General features: G+C 41.1%; 1 pseudogene; it reads left to right on the plus strand.

Annotated features, from left to right (window-relative positions):
* The first annotated feature begins 12,276 nt into the window (after positions 1–12,276).
* On the plus strand, positions 12,277–13,970 carry LOC147429518 (putative serine/threonine-protein kinase; annotated as a pseudogene).
* Positions 13,971–15,959: the final 1,989 nt, after the last annotated feature.

A 15,959-nucleotide genomic window follows, 5' to 3' on the forward strand; every position in this document is an offset into this window, starting at 1 on the left:
ACTCAACTACTCTTTATAATTAACCAATTTTAGTCGTGGGTGTAGATACTTAAGTGTCTATTTTCAAAGGATAAGAGGAGTAGCAACTAAGGTTTTGAATTGCCAAAGCATACACTAAGTAAACACATAAGCTCAATTAACATGGCTAACAATAACCAAGAGACTAGAATGAACATGGCTGACAATAACCAAGAGACTAGAATGAACATGGCTGACAATAACCAAGAGAGTAGAATGAACATTGATCACTTTGATTTTGCACATGAAGGTGCTAATGATGATGCCCCCATGTTTGTTAATTATCTTGTTACTAGGTTGCAACAAGCTATGGATAACCCCTCTTTGCAAGCCGAAGTTACTCAACTACTTCGTGCTTATAGGATTTCCTTTCCTCTCAAAGAGGAGAGAGAGCTTATGAGGCCTCTTGGTGAGACCCCCAAAATAAGACTCTCTCCCATACGAGAGGAGGAATCCAAAGAACGAGAAAGTAATGACTCCCTAGGTTCCTCAAAAGATATGGATCCATGAAGATGCCGGTCTAGAGGATCGCCAACTCCTCCCAAGAGGAAACGGTTAACCCATAGTCCTTCTCCTTGTCACTACAAAAGGGAAGAGAGGAAAAAAATGAAGAAAAGGGCAAGAAAGAGGTCACCCTCTTCTCCTTGTTCTTCACCTTCCTCCTCTATCGATAAAAGCTATGGCTATTCTCCTAGAGAATACAAGAGGGGAGGACATCACAAATCTTACCCTGCATGGTGAAGGTCACAAAAGTTAAAGAAGTTTAAAGAGGGAGAAAAGAGTATCTCTTTTCTCACCTATGATGGCACCTTTGGTGCTACCGACAAAGTATTGGCCTTCATCCAACAGTTTGATGTGGCCTTTGGAGATGAGGGCTTCACGGAGTCCTCCAAGCTACACCATGTAGATATGCACTTCCAAAAATTGACTCATCAATGGCTAGTCTTCGTGGCAACGACAAAGCCCCAAAGACTTGGAAAACTCTACAAGTTTCCATCATGAAGCAATTCCTTGCAAGTGATGCAAAGGACAAAGTGCTCACCAAATGGTGAAGTTTAAAGCTTCTCTCTAATGTGTCTATCCACAAATATGTGAACAAGTTTTGGGATTTACATCTCAAGACTACTATCCTTCAAAAGATAGACTTTTTCGTGCAAAAGAAATAATTTTGTACGGGATTACCCAAAGAGATGGCCGAGTATGTCAACTCTCAATGGCCTGGTTCTATCACCAAGGTAATCCATCACACCATCTTTCGCGCATCAATTTCCAACAAGGGTCTAGATGGAATGTCAAACCCATGGAAAATAAAGACAAAAGTGATGCCAAGGGGAAATCCAATACCCAAAATTCTTCCCAAGGCCATTCCAACAACAACAAAAACAATCAGTCCAAGGAGAAGGGAGTTTACAAAGGTTCAACTCACAACTTCATATCCACGGAGTTGACCACTAAGCTAGGAATACAAGCCCACGAGATGGGAGAAACATTGAAAGCCAATGGAGCTAGATCAAGGGACAAGACATCTCAGTTACTTCCTTAATTGGAAAATTAAGGCTTCATGTCCAAAGCTATGTGGACAAAAAGGATTTCTTCATCTTCCCTCTCAAACATGACCATGCAATTGAGCTCCTATCAAGAAGCTCACCACCTAGCAAGCCTGCTTATCAAGTTTCACAAGCTCAACAAGAGGAGTTCATGAGGCAAGTGCATGATTTTTTTTTTTTGTTTTCAAAGGGGAATGGTGAGGTCTAGCTTCTCTCCATTTTGTTCACCATTGCTTTTAGTGCAAAAGAAAGATGACACATATCACATGTGTGTCGACTATAGAGAACTAAATAAGATCACTATCAAAAATAGATTTAATGTGCCACGTGCAGTAATTTACAAGTTTTGGCCTGACAAATTCTCCAAACGCATTCAAACTCATGATGGACAAAAATCTTCATGCCATCCAAATTCTCTTGAAGAGTACAAGCGACACCTCCAACTAACCTTTCAAGTTGTGAGAGAGAATAAGCTTTTCATTAATTAAAAGAGAAGTGATTTTTTTTATACAAGAGATTCAATACTTAGGTCACATTATCTCTAAAGATGGCACCCGTATGGATGCAACAAAGTTAGAGGTAATAAAAAGATGGCCTAATCCAAGGAATCTACAAGAGGTACGAAGCTTTGTAGGTATGTGTGCCCATTATATGACTTAATAAAAAATAACATTAAGTATTCATGGACTGCAAAAGTGCAAGAAGCTTAAGGACAATCTTATCTCTCAATGAGTGTGATCATCTCTCAATGAGTGATCACACTGTTAGATCTCTCAAAGCTATTTGAGGTCCAATGTAATTCTTGTGTGGTAAGTGCCTTGGAGCTATTTTGCTTCAAGAAGGGCATGCCATAGCATATAAGAGTCAAAGACTCAACTTCGATAAGTGAGTATTGGGAAAATACAAAAAAGAGCTACTAGCTATTCTATATGCCCTAAACACATGGAAACACTGTCTATTGGGGACTCCATTCATCCTACAAATGGATCACAAAGCCTCAAGAACTTCATAACGCAAACCAAGCTCTCCGAAAAACGAATGAGGTGGGAAAATTTTCTTTTGCAATTTAAATTTCATATCGCTTACATTGTTGCCAAGCACAATCAAGTGGTCGATGCACTTTCACAACGACCAAGGGTAAATGTGGTGTCTATAGCAGCTCACAATGATCTATCATTTATGATAGATGAGGATGCTACTGACCAAGACTTTAAGTATGTAATTACAGCCTTTGCAATAGGGAAGAAACAAGAACCATTCACCTTGAAGGATGGTTATCTTCCAAACAGCAATAGGCTATGTGTTAGTCACCCATACAATACGAAAGTCATGTTTGAATCCCATACTTCTCCTTATGCGGGACAAAGAGGGATTCCATAGTCTACTCTTCAAGAAGTAGAAATGTATTTTTGTTGGTCTACCATGAAAAGTAAACATACAAGAGTATGTTTCAAAATGCGTGGTATACCAAAAGTTCACAATTGATCGAGGGAAGCAACTTGGATTGTTTCAATCGACAAGCTTAACAAGAAAACACACTCTATGCTTGTCAAAAAGACTATTAAGGCACATCAAATGGAAACTCTCTTCAGATCTCAATTTTTCAAGCATCATGGATCCCAACATCCATAGTGTCATACAAAGATCCTAGAATGACTAGTAAGTTCTAGAAGGGTCTCTTTGAGAATCTAGGAAGTAGACTAAATTTCTCTTTCGGCCTATCATCCACAAACGGATGACCAAAGCGAAATAACTAATCTAACGATTCTTGATATACTAAAAGCCTACGTCATGGAAGTAAATCAATGTTCTCAATGATAGAAGTACCTACCTCTTATAGAGTATGTGTACAATGATATTGTACACACGTCTATGGGGAAAGTACCTTTTGAGATTAAAGAAGGAAGATCCAAAAGTCCCTTACTACTTTAATTACATGGGAAGATCTTCACTACTGATGAATATAGCCGAGACCTACAAGAATCTTTTTCCAAAGATTAAAAGGGCTATATCCATCTCACAGGAAAGGCAAAAAGGGTTGCTGCTAATAAGCATAGAAGAGTCTTAGCCTTTAAGGAAAATGATTGGGTCTTACTAAAGTTCCTCAAGGCTCATCTGAGGCATACTACGGGCAAGAGTCCTACGAACCACCAAGAGTATGATGCTAAAGTAGCAAAAAGATACTATGGTCCTTAAAATTCTTAAACCAGTCAATGAGATGGCTTATCAATTGACGTTGCCCAACCATTGGCTCATGCACAATGTTTTCCATGAGAACCTATATAAGCCTTATAAAGGAGCGCCATCAAAAGAAGCAATAGTTGCAGACCCTCCAAAAATCAAAGATCAAGAAGAAGTACAACATGAGGACAAGGTATTAAGAAACGGTAAGATTATCTGACGATATCTTATTAAGTTAAAGAATTATCCTTTTTAAGATGCTAAATGGATGCAAGGAACCTAGCTTAAGGATATTATGAACCTTGTGAATGCTTACAATGTTGCACTAGAGTAAGCATATGAAAATGCATTTTAAATGAAAAATGTTTTTGTCTTATAAAACTAGTTCTCTTTTTATTGTGCACAAATTTAAGAAGTATGCATGCTTAAAATCATGTTTGGGATGAAGATGTCTCTCAAAATCCATGTAGAATTCGGCACTCTACTTGGGAGGATGAAATGGATTAAAGAGCAGACATGCTTGCGACAGCTATGTCTCCCAAGCACCAAACGGATTAGTCATCCATCTTGGAATGATGTTGTAGGGTAAAAAGAGATCCTCTACCCGCTAAGACAAATTGACTAATGACTATGACTTTATCTCTTTTACCTCATAGTCGAGGATGACTACGATTTCAACAGAAAGGTAATGTCATTAAATATCTAATATCTAACCAGCCCAAATGAATTTATCATATTAAACTGATCATTTAATATGGGATAATAAAGGAGAACAAGGGTTAGAATATAGACATGTGCTTACGGATCTATCTCAACATGGGGCCAATGGTAAAGGGGTCCAAATGAGAGATGGTATGTCAGAGAGCAAGGTTAACTAATGAAACTTAAGACCTTAGGGTTAGCTTCATTAAATACCTCTAATGGTTAGTGTTAAAAGTCCTTTGACCTTAAACAAGCTAGGGTTGAGCTTGAGGTGGAAACCCGACCTAAACTTAAGCAAGCTAGGGATGTGCTTGAGGTGGGAACCCGACCTAAACTTAAGCAAGCTAGGGTTGTGCTTGAGGTGGGAACCCAACCTAAACTCAAACAAGCTAGGGTTGTGCTTGAGGTGGGAACTCCACCTAAGGTGCTTGTCATGCTTGATGGCTAAGGTACTTGAGGTACTTGTCACATTTAATGGGAAATTGCTTGAGAAGCTTCCTATGCATGGGGGGTAAGATGCTTGAGTCAAAAAGAGAACCTACACACTTAATGAGGAAATTGCTTGACAAACTTCCTATGCATAAAAATATCAAAGTTAGGGGAATTCTAAAAGAGCACATGGGACACATTTTAGACTCTCACTAAGCTTAACCACATGGTGTGCTTGAATGCTATTGGCTTGGCTAAAGAGGGGTCCAATGAGCTTCTACTTCCATCTAACAAATATCTAGATATTTTCAAGCTCTCTCTCTCTAAGGGGTACGGAGGACAGTTGTCAAAAGACTATCCATGTGCTTGATTGCATGCTACATGTGATTGGCTAATGGGAGAGGGGTCCAATGATCTTGCAGTATATAGAAATTTTGCCCAAAGGAAGGAAGGGGGGTGCTAGGGGGATATACTCCACACACACACACACACACTCATTTGCAAGGCCATTCTCACTTGGTGAAAGTTGAGAAACACCACCTCCTTCTCCAAGCTTGTGAGAGTGAAAGCCTACACCAACACTCTTGGCTATGGAATGCAAATCCAACCCAGAGTAATGCTTCAATTTTTAAGCTTTCCACCTTCTCCATCTCTATTACTATGCTATTATGTATTTTAGCAAGAAGAGTAATGATAAGTAAGGAACTATTTCTTTCTGCTATGGAATGTTTCTTCTTCCTCTTCCCTATCCCCGCTAGCTCTCTCCACCTTTGGAGGTGTTTGAGACCTTGGGACTGAGGCTTGGGATAGTTAATTCTTTCTACAAGTTTATGTTATGCTTGTGATGCATGACGCTTTCCATATTCATTGCATCACGTAGGTCACAAGGAACACAAAGATTGTATTGTACCAAGTCTCTTTTGATGGGAGAAACTATAATACAAATGCCTATATTGTTGAGATGTCGAGCTCTACACCTTGAGCTGGCATCCACTACGGGTCTTGGCCGCTTACGGCATTTACTCATTGGCGCGTTAGGTGACCGACACGGAGAATCTCTGCCAGTGATTCTACAGCTGGACTACACTTATAGTGCCAGCCTAGAACGCTTCTAGCGAGTTTACACTTAGTGACCGCATGTACATATGTGCTACTTTTCAGCTTTAGCACTTAGTCATTTTGTACTCTCTTTTCTGTGAAGAAGAAGAAGAAGCTTTCCATCTCTGTGTGCTTTGTGCTTGTCTTGTGTAGATCTCTTGCATCCTCATTCTTTACATATATGAATTAGGTCCTCAACTTTTGTCATGTTCTCTAAACTCTCTCTCGTGCAAAAGTATTGTTCATGCCAAGTTAACTAAGTACTGTGTTTATGTTGGTACTATCAATTAAGTTCACCCGCTATGCTCACAAAGTAATCTCTCAAAAGTGCTTCACCTAATTTCCTAATTCTACTACTCTCAAAGTTCATAGGCCATTTCCATTACAGTATGTGTGTGTGTGTGTGTGTGTGTGTGTGTGTGAGAGAGAGAGAGAGAGAGAGGGAGAGAGAGAGAGAACTTGTAGACCTTGTGTGATGAGAGATAGTGTTGGAACTTTGGTGGGTGGAACCAAACCTAATCAAATTTCACAAAATTTAAAGCTAAATGTGCTCGTAAGAAGAAAATTGGCGCAGTGGCATCATTATCTTATTGTCCCAACACACTATAATGAAGTAGGAGACTCATGTCTTTGGAGCATAAATTTTCATACCAAGATCTTTGGCTCAAAGGTGGAATTTGGAGAGGGGTGGAGATTCATAACAAACTGCTAGCCCCGACGTGGTCTACCCTAAGATTGGGAGGTAGCTCAGGAGAATTGGTAAGAAAATGCAATAGACCAGTAGGAGTCTTAAAGTGGGGGGAAGAAACCAGATACTTCAAGAAGTCCATTTTGCATTGGTCCCCCTAGCTTTCCAAAGTTGTAGATCCGCCACAAATTCCCTATTTGATAGAGACAGCCAGGAAGATGAATAATAAGGGTTAAATTGACTTTGGCACTTTTGGAACAGCGACAACAAGAGCTGGAAAAGCATTGACCTTCTGGTTACCCAGTACAAACTTAATAGCTTGGAGGTCTTGCTTGTTCACAAAGTGATGAAAGAGATGGACAATATAGTGATGCCAATCTGTGATTCGTAGTTTGACTTGAATGCCTGGAAATAGACCGGAAGTAGTCTCTTTTGGAAACCCCATCCTAAAGACATTTATCATACAATGATGTATAAGAAGAATTTGTCTAGCCCTCTTAACAAGATAAGGAAAAAACAATGGACGGAGGAAAGGTGGGAGAAAGTAATGGAGAACATCTAGAAAGCCAAAGGTTCTGTAGCACATGAAGGTATTGTTATGGAATGTAATTTGGGGTGCTCTACCGATGGGGGTGAAGATTCAGGAGATAGGGATTGGGTCAGATCAATGCTTGGGGTGCAGGGTGGCTAGTGAAGATCTGGCCCATCTCTTCATGGATTGTCCAACTATCAAAGGCCTCACATGCAAAATATGCAAGTGGATCCAAAGAACATGGAGAATTGGTTTTTTCAAGACTGATCTATACCTTGGAGGGAAGAATTCAGATAGTCCTGCCATCCTCATCAGCACTCAAATTGTCAAGTACTTCTTCTTATATAATGTATGGCAGACAAGGAACCGCCGTGTGTTTGAAGGAGGTTTTGAGGTGGCAAGCTTTGCAAAAATTATACAAGAAAGAAAAGTGCTAATATGGACGCTCAGACACAAGCAACACTCGGAGAATTGGTCTAGGACTACTTGTGTCTTGTTGTCAACAGATGGCATGCCTAGGACGAGTGAAAATCTTGGCCATCGGTAATTAAAAGATATCAGAGGAACATGATAATGGACCTTGTGTATCAAGAATAAGGGGGCGGGTTGGTAGGAGTGGCTGCCTTGACAGCCGATGTAATTTTGGTCCTTGGATGATGTCATGGCTCAACACAAGCATGACCAGACCTTGTAATTTTTTGGGTTGCTTAATATAATTCACTCACAATTGTGAGTTTTGAAAAAAAAAAAAGTGATATCTCACACTTCACCATCATGACCATACACTTACTAATGCTTTGATAATGAATCATGATGATATGAGAGAGTGACATTGAATCATGATAACCTTAATCATACTATGGGGGTGATGGTTGAAGACTTCAAACATCAAATTAAATAGTGAAGTACTAATTTATAACAATCCAAACTACTATATGGCCATAAATTGATGAATCATGTTAATCTTTGAGAGATGATCTACTGAACTCACCTTTTAATTCTCAAGCCTACCTTGTCATCTACATGGGGAGATGATCTACTGAACTCACCTTTACATTCTGCAGCGTATCTTATCATCTACACTTTGCACCTAAGGAGCAATCCAATTTAGCAACATGGTATTGGGATATTTGGGAAGTGTTCTCCATTATTGCACATACACTATATCCTTGCAGGCTTAGTAGGCTTAGCTTCTTACCCAACTTGAGTGCTCGATTTTTATCACATTCAAACTTGCTTTCCTCACATTTGACGTAGCCTCCTAGCTACTTCATGGATGTTCAATTGTCACCCTCATCTCCATAATCCTCAAGCATTGAGAGCCATTAGTCAACCTAGAACAAAGCGTTTAACATGTTTGATTTGGTCCCATAGGTCATATTATCAGCTTTGATGACAATACTACTCTGTGTGTGTGTGTGTGTGTGTGTGTGTGTGTAGGAGATAGGATTAAGCTCATATATTTATATAGCTATATGGGAGCATACTCTCTCTCTCTCTCTCTCTCTCTCTCTCTCTCTCTCTCTCTCACACACACACACACACACACACACACACACACACACACACATTTTTTGGCTCTATGGAAGCTAGAAGAAGCCATCCCTCCTTCATCCCCCCCCCCCCCCCCCGGCCCCCCGTGTGTGTGTGTGTGTGGCTATGGTTTCAAGTAACAAATCTTGAGTTCTGTTTGTCCGATTGATCTCTAAGATCCCTTGGGTTTTTTTCTACAACATTAGAGCTTCTCCTCATGCATGTGTGTGTTTGTGTACATCTCTCTCTCTCTCTCTCTCTCTCTCTCTCTCTCTCTCTCTCTCTCTCTGTCCCTCCCACACACACACACACACACATATATATGTATGTATGTATGCATAGATATGTATGTATGTGTGTGTATAGATATATATACATGTGTGTGTATGTGCATGCCTATGTATTTATGGAAGATGGGAGAAACCTTATGTATTTATACATATTTCACTTTAGTTGGCTATATACAAGCATGCTCTCTCTCTCTCTCACACACACACACACTCACTCAAACACACACGCATACACATACACACATTTATTTGGCTCTATGGGGTCTCGGAGCAATCGCCCCCCCTCCTCTCTCTCTCTCTCTCTCTCTCTCTCTCCCCTTTGAGTAACAAATCTTGAGTTTGACTTGTAAGATTGATCTCTAAGACCCCTTGCATTTTTTCCTACATTAGATTCTTCTCATGCGCGCGTGTGTGTGTGTGTGTGTGTGTGTGTGTGTGTGTGTATATGCACATACATTAGAAATTATGAGACGTGTGTGTGTGTGTGTGTGTGTGAGAGAGAGAGAGAGAGAGAGAGAGAGATTGTAGAGTGTGCTCTTTATGGAAGTGCCTATCTTTCTGAAGCTGCTATCATCATATCTCCATTTAGCTTACCATGAGAAAATTTTGATTCTTTAAGAGAAATTTTTCATTTGATTTTTGGTTTTTTCAATTTTCCCATGTGGCTAGTTTTCCTCCGCTCTCAAATTCCAGGTTATTTCTTCAGTGTCCTCAGAATTATCCCCATTTGAACATTCTTAGGGCTGTTTTTAAGTATTACAAATTAACCACTTCTCATTGAGAGAGAGAGAGAGAGAGAGAGAGAGAGAGAGAGAGAGATTTATTGAAGGTAGAACTTATCTTCTTCTTCTCTTCTCTCTCTCTCTCTCTCTCTCTCTATCTCTCTCTATCTCTATGTATCTATCTACATGTGCATGTAGTCGACCCAGTGTTTCATCTCAAGGAAATTCTCGTTTATCATCTTTTATAAAAAATTGAGGATATTTTAACATAGGCAATTATGATAATCAACCTCTCTCTGATCTCTTTGTCTCTCTTTCTCTCTCCCCTATTCTTCCTTTCATGGATCAGTGCCTTTTTTATCTCTCTCTCTCTCTCTCTCTCTCTCTCTCTCTCTCTCTCTCTCTCCCTCGCGCACACACATACACAGAACCTCTCTCTACTCTCTTCTTCTCGTTGATCAGTGCCTCTTTAATCTCTCTGTCTCTCTCTCTATCTCTCTCTCTCTCTCTCTCTCTCTCTCTCTCTCTCACACACACACACACACACACACATACACACATACACACACACATGCATGTGTTGAAGTTGGCCTATCTACCATCCCAAAAGGTGATTCACACAAGCAGATGTAGTCCTACTAAATCTGATAGTGGACTATCCACAAAATTCCTATTTTTTGCTCTCTCTCTCTCTCTCTCTCTCTCTCTCTCTCTCTCTCTCTCCAGTGACATACTTGAGTTGCATTGAGAGCTACCCCATGGATGGCCGAGATTTTCCATAAGCAAGCAAGCCCTCCTCTCTTCATAAAAATACACTCAATGTTCGAGTTTTTGTTAGTGTATCTGTCATGTGCATGCACATACTTACATGCACTCAATACAGTAACCAATAAATTGGGAGAGAAGAGACAACAACATAGGTGTCCAATGTTTAATAATTTTCAAGCACTTTAAGAATGGGTTTAGAAGTGTCTCCTTATAGTTATTTTGAAAATTTTTAAAATACACTGGTATAGGCTATTCATGCAGTTGTGTGGCAAGCTACGATAAGTAAAAGTTTGTTATTATAGTACACCTACTGTGTTCTTGGTAGCCTCACTGAGAGGACAAATATGTAATCTTCAAGGCTCGGCTTGATCTTGAGGCCGTTTTGTAATTTCTTTGAGATTTAAATACATTTACTCTACTCTGAGTTTGGCCAAAAACATTTATTTGAAAATACACTTGCACAAATTTCTAAAAGATATTAATATTGGTCTTAAAAAAAACCCTTTGAAAAAACAAAGCCCAATTTATCTTTAAAAATTATATTTTCATTAAACAATAAAACATGCACAAGGATTGTCATTTTTTTGTTATGTGCACTTAAGCTGGAACATTTACTTTATGTAAATTAGAAAGGCTTTACATTTTCAAAAGTCTTTTTGTTATGTGTACTTAAATTGGTAAAATTACTTTGTGTAAAGTAGAAAGTTCTTGCTTTTCCATTCTCAAAAGTCTTTTCATTTCCTAAAATGCTACTAATTACTTTTGCATTTAAAAAATTCCTACCCTTACTTTTTCATTTTAGAATAGAGGTTTTATAAGAATTTTTCTTAAGTGGAGCACCCAGTGACACATAGAAGGTCTCTCTTTCTTTGAAAAATTTAAGCTGCTTGATATATAGTATAGATAGATATGTTCATTCATTTCATAGCATTACTATGGCTTGACTTTCCATTCCTACTTCTTTTCCAATGCCCATGTGAAGCCAACACGCAGATGAGTTCTCCTTCCTCAAAATATTTAAGCTACATTATGTATAGTATAGATATTGTTTCTTACAATTCACATATAATTTCTTTTAAATCTTAGAAAATATAAGCCTTGTTATGGTATTTAATTGGTGTTCTTGAGAGATCTAACAAGAATTCCACATACAAAATCTTGAACTTTTCAAGGAAAAACTAAGCTAAGTGAGGCTCTTATTTATAGAGTCATGGCCTATTAGCTTAAACACCTCCAATAAAGTAAATATCTCTAATTGTCTCTTCATGTATGAATGTATCTAAACTATCTCTCCTTAATTCACATAGGCTATTTAAGAATTACTTGGGATAATAATTAGTGATATTTATGAAAACTGTAAATACTTTTTTTGGCCTACCCAAAGGGCAAAGGCTATAGAGATCACTTCTCTTTTTGCTGACTAAAATAGGAATAAAATTGAGTTGTATTTTCAAGCATTTTTTGATAGACTTAAAATGTTGATTGGTTGAAATAAGATAGTGGGCACTCATTTAGATGACTAGTCTGTATGATTATAATGCCCTTGCGAGAACCATGATGTTGCAATTGCATTGAAGTTATAATGAGAAATGGGACTTTGGAGAGATCTTACTCAGATACTCCCGTGATCTTTGGGATGGGGTGTGTGTGTGTGGGAACTGATGATGGGGCAATGCCGCCTTAGTGGGAGAAGCGGAAGCACTGGTTTTTCCAACAGGGAACCTTTCAACTTGGAGAAAAACTGATTGCAACGCGTTCTCGCGGGGTGTTTACTATCGGCAGTCATCTCCCCTGTCTGTTGAGCAAGATGACAGTGCCCTCAAAATCCCACCCTGCCCTCTCATCCATTGTCCGCTTGGCCTTGGCAAGCTAACCATGAGAGAGACACTCTTTGAGAACAAAGGACTTGTAGCTCATTCTCTACCTGTAGACGAGAGAGAGAGAGAGAGAGAGAGAGAGAATGTCATGGATGATCGGGCCGTCTGCCTTCCCCACTCGTTTCCATCGCCTCCTCTCTCTATGTCCCAGTCTCTGGAGTCCGATCCTGCATCACTACTTTCACCTCGACAACTACTATCGACTCTCTCTCTCTCTCTCTCTCTCTCTCTCTCTCTGGCATTGTTGGCAGCATGTTTCCACTATAGAACCAAAGCCTCCCGAGGGAAGATTGTTTTGACAGTAGAAACAAGACAATACACATCTGAGGAGCTGGCCGTAGCAACCGGATGCGAAGGACAATCTTTTGGGGCAAGGGACCCAAGCTGCTGTGAACAAGGGGGTGCTCTCAGATGGCATGATCGTGGCTGTGAAAAACTCAAGGGACCTTGCTCACGTGAAGTTCTTTTGAAAGAGATGCACATTTTGAGCAAGTTGAGGCATAGAAACCTTGTGAGTGCCTTGGTGTTGGACTACATGTCCAATGAGAGCCTAGAGCACTACCTGCATGTTAGAAGAGATCATGAAGAATATCACTGGGGAAGGCTCACAACGATTGCAACCAGCCTTGTCAATGCGTTAAAGTACTTGCATCATGAGTACGGCGTGCCAGTTATCCATGGTGATATCAATCCCTGTAACATTCTGATAGACTCCAGCCTGGAGGCACACCTGGCGGACTTTGTGGACTCTCCAAGATTGGCAAAGAAGGAGTCTTTTCCATATCTTCCAATTTCAAGGGGACAATAGGCTACATGGCACCAGGTCTGGTAATTTGCTTGGAGGAAATGGGAAGTTGCTCTTCTTGTGTATAATTAAGTAAATTATGCAGTCTAACTCCTTGAAATTGGTGGTATAGTGTCTCACACATGCATATTTTGGATTGTTAGAACATGCCTATGCAGCACAAACCACAACAAAGGTAGATGTATACAGCTTTGGCATGGTCAGTCTCGAGATGTTCACTGGGAAGAAGCCCACCGAGGTTTCCGAAGGAGTGAGCTTGCGTGAATGGGTCGTACACAAGCTTTCGGATGGTTCTGGGAGGTCAGTCAAAGAGGCATTGGATACCCGATTGGTCCATTCACCTTCCACAGTTGGGCAGGCACTGCAGCTCTTTCAAATGGGTATCGCATGCACCCGAGACCAACCCCATGATCGGCCCACAATGCAAGACATCTTGCCTTTTCTATGCACCCTCTGATTAAAGTAGATGGCTACACCATCTTCTGGGACAATCTGAAGCCGATGGTCTCAGATAATAATCAAAGTAGTGTAAGCCCAAAGCTTTGTTTCAGGGAAAGCCTTAAACCAAGATGATCTCTCACTTGTGTTGTTTTCTCAACGGCATTTGAGCTTAAACACTCCATAATGGTTAAAATTGATTCACATTACTCAGTACTTAATGATTTGTAGCTTCCAAGCATGAAGCAAAAGCACTTATGGATATACATGACATAACAAAATCTCCTTGCTGAGCTTGGAGAAGGGCTATAATTTGGTGGTAATGGTGCTTGGTTGGGATAAAAATCAACCTAAGGTACATATTGACGAGTTACTGAGATTCTCCCAATCCCCCAACTCACCTAAGAAAAGGCTACAACCTCCATGCCCTTCAAGCGCCTACTCCTCTCTGCTTGCCCTCACCCCGCCATTCATCACCTGCTCCCACACTGCCTCCATCGCTCTCTCCCACATTGCCCATCACCTCCTGCACCATACTTGTTCATGCGTAGGTAAGAGAGAGAGAGAGAGAGAGAGAGAGAGAGAGAGAGCCCTCCACAGAGCGACCTTGCTGCGTGCCGCTGGCGTGGCGATGCGGTTGCTGCTCTCGGAAGAGAACTATGGAAGATAACCATCTCCCAAATGCTCTCACCAAATGGCAAACGAACAAAAAATCATGTTAACCATTTGTGATCGTAAGAATGATGGTTTGGGAGTGGAGAATGATGTTTGTCTGCTGTAAAGTGAGGGCAACGCAACCGAGGCTGCAATTGAAGGGTATGGAGGTGGTCGTGGTTACGAAGCAAGTGTTTTGTCGCTCTGACCTTGGCGTTGCAGCCTGCGAGACCAGGGGGCCAGCGAGTATAAAAGCCTGGCATAGCGGCAGGGCGCGCTTCCGTCTCAGCGTTTGGATGGCGACGGTGAGTGAAGGTGACAGCGGTGGCCTCTAGCTTGAGCTCAGTGGCTGCCTCCCATCCCTCATTCTCGGTTTCCCGCAGTTGCCCTCAACTTTGGAGAGAGGGGCGGCTTCCCCTCTTGCTCTGCAAAGAGCGAAAATGGTAGCAGGGGTGAACGAGAAAAGTGGGCGGTACGTGTGCATGCCACAGTCAGTCTATTGGGCCATGGATTTGTTCGGGTGCAGACGTTATGATTCTGCTCAAGAGCTACTGACCAGTTTGTTCGGCCTGGTCTTCTTCGACGTGCAAAGGGGTCTGGATGCAAGGTGCAGGTCGAGTTTGGCCCTGTTGAGAGCTGCTCGCGGTGGGTTTGAAGACCTTGATATTGTTGATATCTGTGTTCGGGGCATATTTCAACTTCAACATTGGGCTTTGCTATGTTCGTGCAACTTTAATGGCATTCATGCAGGAGTCACAGGGCATGTGCTGGGAGCCACAGCAGAAGCTGCGAGTGCCACCCATGATGATGAGGGTTCTCACCAATAGCAGGCAGGCAAAAGGCTACAACTGCCATGCCGCCGGCGCTGTTCCACTGTACTTGCAGTAATAGTAATTTCATGTCTTTAAACTCCCAATCCACCTGTCAAATGACATGTATGCGTGCATGCAACATCAATCATCTCCAAGAAATCGAATAATAGGTAACAAACATAGTCCCGCTGACCTATTTTGCAAGCAGAAAAGCGCCAACCATCATTGAGACTCCAATACCATTATTAGAGCAAGAAGAACTGGCTTATACCTGAGTCTGTGAGATGGTCAACCTCGACCTTGCGGATGTTGACTTTGCTGCAATTCAGCTATCACCACAGAAACATGGATACAAGATATTCTCCTTCAGTGATGACATCTTGAACTGCGTGAAGGAACCGTGATGTGATATGATGTCTCCTTGTTTGTGTTGTTTTTTGCAAGGTTGAAGGTGGAAGCCACCGAGGGTTAATTGGTACAAGGCCTGCCGTCCAATTTTTTTTTGCATAGCAGATTTTCCCGGGCATGTAGGTCTTGTCTATTTGCTGCTCCCAATTCTTGCATGGTGGCGGCCAACCTTCTGATTGTGGTGGATTTCTTTAAGGTGTCCAAGTTTTCTGAAGGGCTCAACAGCCATCCTTCACGTGGTCACTACTGATGTGGACAATGAGGCTTCTTCCTCATCGTCGTCCATACTTCACCCATCCCCACAATATTATATCCACACAGGTGCGTGCAGAGTGCAGCCTAGAAAAAGATTCTAAGGTCACTTTGGGTGCCCTCATCCGTGTGCAGGTTCATGTCTGCTAATTCCGCTGAGTAAGTCAAAGTAACCTCAAACTGACTTTCCTGCGATTCAGCTATC

Source organism: Adiantum capillus-veneris, chromosome 22, assembly GCF_014529385.1.
Source record: "Adiantum capillus-veneris isolate H3 chromosome 22, ASM1452938v2, whole genome shotgun sequence".
NCBI classification, from domain to species: domain Eukaryota; kingdom Viridiplantae; phylum Streptophyta; class Polypodiopsida; order Polypodiales; family Pteridaceae; genus Adiantum; species Adiantum capillus-veneris.